General features: G+C 33.1%; 1 pseudogene; it reads left to right on the top strand.

Moving 5' to 3' along the window:
- LOC149259948 (putative xyloglucan endotransglucosylase/hydrolase protein 6) overlaps positions 1–1,995 on the top strand; it is a 30,645-nt pseudogene extending 28,650 nt beyond the window's left edge.
- Positions 1,996–6,000: the final 4,005 nt, after the last annotated feature.

Genomic DNA, 6,000 nt, shown 5'->3' on the forward strand with positions numbered 1-6,000 from the left:
GCCTAATTAACAAGCTAATTCTATTTTTGACAAAAACACTATGAAAACCATGAAAAAATGCCATTACCTACTCAAGTAAACAACATATAACCATGCTATTTCTGGATGTAAATAAGAAAAAAAACATATTTTTGGATTTTTATGTGTTTTTATGTGAATTCAATATACATGTAATTGATTGTGTGTGAGTGTGGCAGCGAACAGGTGGCATTAGAGGGCGGTTTTGGAGCTTGGGAGGATGTATGATGGTGCGGATGGGTCCTAGGAGGTCTTAGGTGGCCTTCTAGAGGATTTTCCCACACTCGGCCTTCAAGAGAAAGCCTACAGGAAAAACTATAGGAGGAAACAGGAAAACTATAGGAGGAAAACATGGAAACTATAGGATGCCTACAAGAGAAGGTCGAGAGCAATTTTCATTGTTTTGATGGTGTGAGAGTGGGTGGAAAAGGAGGTTGAAGGTTGGAAGGAGGTGTTAGGGTGCCTAAGGTCTACCATGACTCACCAGGAGAGAGAAAGATGATTGATTTTGCTCAAAGAGAGGGGAAGAAGTTTTATGAAAAATGCAAGAAACTATGGCAGAATTAAGTTGAGGTTTGCGAGACCTATAGGGAATGGATCATATGGAGGGTGTGATTGTTGGTAATCTGGCCTGCTTCTGGAAGAGATCTGCTGCATAGAAACTGAGAGCCAAGCAAGAAAATCAAGCAACCAATGAAATCAGTGCATCCTAGGAAAAGCAGAGTTTTGCATTAAAATGGCCTAAACTATGATCTATAGAAGGAAATGTTGCGAAATGCTGCAAGAAAGGAAACCATGAAAAAAGAATATTGTAAACCAGCAAGTGAACATGATAAAGAAGATCCAAAGCAAATAAAAACTGGACTATCAACCTACTAAAGAACTGAAAACACTAGAAGTCCTAGGAATGAGGAAAATCTATGTTTTTGGGGCAGCAAGAGATTCTTTGCCTCAAAATCATGGTTCGATATGGAGGAAAAGAGGCCAAGGAACTGCTGCTAGCCTTTTGAATTTTCTATAATCACTACTTAACCTACTACAGAAAGCACAAATGGAAGCAAACTACTAAATCATCAAAAACAACCTATTCTTAACCATAACAAAAATACATCTAACAACAAACTAATCTACAAACTAAAGTAAAGCATACAAATAAAAGTAAAGAGGAGCTTGGCTACTTGGATTGGGCCTTAACCCAAGAGCTTTAGCCCTTTGAAGTAACTCAGTGCTAGCTCAAAAAGGATTCCATCTTTATTATCAAAAAATAGAAAGATTACATGAAACTGTCACAAAATAGTAAGCTCAAAATTTGAGCAGAGTTTACATAAGAAAAAAATCTGACCCTAGTGAGGCCCTAGGCCTCTCTAATTATACATCTAAAGCTACCAACAACTTCCTTAAAATCAGGGAGGCTCGGCTCCCAAAACTCGAGGTAACTATTAGCCATCCTTCACTTGCTCGGCCACCTTCTAGTGCATGATTAGGCTGCTTGTACTCCGAGCTGAATGAAGGCGAATTCGAAGTTAGGAGCAATAAATGAAGGGTATTCCCTCCTATAAGTCCTCTCCTCTATCTACTTCGAGTTATTGCTACAGTTTGGCCATTAAATCCTTGACTTTGACCTCAAAATCCATCAATAATCTGCATTAGATACATGTTAGACCACATGGCATAATAACTAATTCAACTCACCCTATAAGCATAAATATAATTATAAAATCATACAATAAGCTAAGGGAATGGTTGATTTGACTAGATTAGGAGGTAAAATGACCCTATATAATTATCCATTTATGAGGCTCATCAAGTGCTTGGTAATAAATTGTGTGCTTCGAACCCTAAGAATTGGTGGGGAGGTATGGCTTATAGACAGCTAAGTCCTTCAGAAACAAAGAGATACGAGTGGGCGAGAAGAATCACATTATACATGATTATCGCACCGACAGGTCTAGGTACCCTGTCACACCTCTAGAATGAGCTCCTGGTCTTTGAGTTAACTCTCAAATAGTGCCCCATTGCTATGCAAGAGCATTGAAGAAAATTATACATGGTATGGTGTAAGTATGGTATTGTGAATATTGAACTTAATAATTCGGTGGATTGAACTGGTTGCACTACGTCAAAAGCAATGAGGAAAGAATGCATATTTCTAATACTATGTATTAAAAACTTTAGGATAATTATGCATGATAAATCCTGTAAGATTACTACGTGCTTACTGCTCGCATGTCTGTCACAAGCAACTGTTAACTGTTTATATGGGAGTGTATGCATCACTGTCTAATAAGCAAAGAAAGTGTCTGTTTTCATAATAATATCATGTATTTAGCCTTTTTTTAGATGGATAGATTTTTTTTGAGATGCAAATTATTTATATACTGTTTGTATTTTAAAAGATTTGATATTTTTGGGGTTAATATTGATTTGTAAGAGTTTTTCCTCTAAATTGTATTTTCTTGTATCTCACGAGAATTCCATGGTTTTATATATAAATTACAATGAAGAATTTATATGTTTTTAGCCTTATTTTTGACATGTCCTAAACAATTTAATGAATGGATTGTTAAATGTTTTATTGTTTATTTCATTGTTTTTTATATTCACAAGAAGAATGTCATGTCACTATAAAATATAAAAAATAATATATATATATATATATATATATATATATATATATATATATATATATATATATAATTTTGATTTAATTGATATATGTATAGAGAGAGAGAGATTAAAATATATTAAATAATATGGTTGTTGAAATAATTTATTTAAAGATGATATTAAAATAATTTTAAATTATATATATATATATATATATATATATATATATATTCTCAAACTTGAAATAAAATTATGTTATAGATATTGAAATATTTTTTTTATGGATGACATTTTTTTCTTATTAATCCTCTATAATTAAGTTTAATAAACTATTATAAATATTAGTATTATTACAAACCTTTACATTTTTTTTTTTAATTTTATTAATAAATCCATGGTTTAATGAACTTGAAACATGGTTGTTTTGAAACTTCCCTAACAAATCCTATTAATATAATATAAAAAGGTTGAAATATTCACGTTTTGAAACATGCATGTTATATTTCAAGAAGCCTTCTTTTCAAAAATCCCAAACCCCCATATATCAATTTGATTGATCATTCATTACCAGTTTTATTCACTCGCCTTCATTACGAGTTTGATTTTATCTTGAGTTTGAGTGGGTTCGGAGGTTTCAAGACTTATTTATTGTTCAAATATGTATTTTATTGTTGAAGAAACTATATCTAGCTAATACAATTTCCATATTTTTAAAATAAAGACTTAGAAAATAAGATGCTTATAAACCTGCAATAAACATGTAATGGATTAATAGCTTGGATATTTCTATAAGTTTGTAGTTACTTTGATTTCATTTTGTCTGGAAATGGATATATAAACTTGATCTATAGTGCAGATAATAAAATGAATCATTTTAAATTTATATTATTATGTTTTAATCTATTTTTTTTCTCGGTAAAGGCTAATTCTATTAAAGGAAAATCAAAATAATGTTACAAATAAGTTGAAGCCTCAAGCAAGAGCATCTGAGAGCATTCAATGCAGCAAAACTGTCCCAAGAATGGGAGAACCGGTTACAGAAAGCAAGGAGCCAAACATTGGAACCGAAATACAACAATAAGATCATAGGAACCTAAAACTGTCAAGACCAGAAAATAGAAACAAAGACGCACACCAAATGCACAGAAGAGCTACAGGTTTCTGCCCCACCAGGAAAAAAGAACCAAGCTACCCTTCTGCCAAGGGTAAACCAGAACCACCATCCTAAAACCGCCTGAACTTTAACCAAAAGAACCACTAGAAAGAAACTGGGAGGACACGACATTGTCCAGGTGGCATCACATTTCCACGTCCTGGTCCAGAAGCTCGTCCACAAGTGGGCATGCATTGCCATACCATGTTTCTTCATCCCTATCCACGTCACCAGCACCACTGCCGCCTGGAGGAACTAACGAGGGACGAGTGTCGCTAGAGCTACCTGCCATGGCCATCGAGACATAGGCTCCATGAGAGCTGCCACCTGGTGGCTAAGTGTCGCGAGGAGCACCACCCTCGTCATGCTGCTTACCACGCCCTTCCACCTTGCCTTTATCTGCCAAATTCTACTCAATGCCATGGCTGCCCGCCCTTCTGTGACTGCCCTGAGAAAGATCAGCCTAAGTGCACGCTGTAACTTGAGGTGGAGCCTCTTCTTTAGAAAAGAGAATAGTGATATTGGTCGTGATAATGGGCCTGTTTAGGCTACTCTGAAACTTAAAATGAGTAGACTGAAAAGCATTATGCGGGAAAGGCCTACAGGATGGGCTGAGAGGAGGCGAATTCGCCTGAGATAAGGGCTGAGTAGCAGGGGGTGGGGGTTGATCGACAGAGTGAGCCATCTGAGAATGCCCACGACCACCATGGCTCCCTCCATGGCGGCTTCTCATGCGTTGACGGACCATGGTGAGGCCACGGAGGGAAAGCTCAGAAAAACAGGAATCTTTGGAGGGGAGACGAGACAACACCAAGAGAATTCGAACAAAGTCCAAAGAACAGGCCTGAGATTGGAAAGAGGGAAGCTCAGTTCCAATCACAGGAGCCACCGAGAGTGAAGCACTGAAGGCTAAAACCGACCTGCTACAGAGAAATGCAACAAGGGACGGGCAAAGGCAAGAAGACGGGGAGTAAATAATGGGATGGAGAGCCATATTCGCCATGATTATATCAGCAATAGCCTTGCCTCGGACAGAGTGAGCACTTAAGTCAATCTTCAGGTAGAATTGCTCTCACCTTAGGTGAGCCAGCTTGAGCTAGATTTGAGCATGGAGAACAATGCTATTCTGTAGCTGGAAGGACCGAGCTTCTGCATCCTTAATTAATTCCATAAATTGACATTTAATTCACCCGCGTCCGGGTATTATGTTTTAATCTATTCATTCATGAAAACTTACAAATGTATAAACTTAATTGTGAAATAAAAAAATAAAAAAAATAATAATGCAAATACATAATAATATTTAAAATGGTAAAAACTAATCATTTTAAACCAATTTACAATTTCAACATGTAAAATTATGTTTCAAAACTTATTTAAACAACCACAATTTACAGTTACCCCTTAATGTTTGGTTTATTTATATTCAAGTGATTAATAACATATTAATTTCAATATTCATTATTACTAATTAATAAATAAATTAATATGTATATGAATATTACTTTTAATAATGTTAATATTTATAAATATTAATTTTAATGTTAATTATTGATGTTAATGACATTAATATTATAACTAATATTAATATTAATATTTATGAAAAATATTAAAAACATTTGGTATTAACAATAATATTAATAAGTTTTAATTTACAATATTATTCTTTATCATTATTATTATTATTATTATTATTATTATTATTATTTTCATATTAATATTAATTTCATATTAATATTAATATTAAGTAATACATTTTAGTACCAATATAATTCATATTAACAACATTCACTATAAATAATTTTAATTTTGTGTTTTTTTAATTTATTAATAACATTAATATTAATACGAATAAATATTGTTATTATGAATATCATTAACATTAATAGAATTAAATATGTAAAAAAATTTACTATAAAATTTTAATATTATTTATTAGTATTAATATTAATATTAATATTAATTTTAATTTTAATTTGAATAAGTGTATTACTTAATATGAATGTGAATATTAATATTACTTTTAGTATTATTAATATTTATGTCAATATGAAAATCAACCATGGTCAATGATGGCCAACCATGTTTATTTTAGGGTTTATAATATTCATTCAAACATCACATTGTGAAAAAGATTGTCTCAATATGAAAATCAATCATGGTCAACTATGGTCCAACGTCACATTGTGACAAAGATTGTCACAATATGAAAATAAACCATG

This window comes from Pinus tabuliformis, chromosome 6 (assembly GCF_031772625.1).
Source record: "Pinus tabuliformis cultivar Carrire ecotype Pingquan chromosome 6, CPIR1, whole genome shotgun sequence".
In the NCBI taxonomy this organism is placed as follows: domain Eukaryota; kingdom Viridiplantae; phylum Streptophyta; class Pinopsida; order Pinales; family Pinaceae; genus Pinus; species Pinus tabuliformis.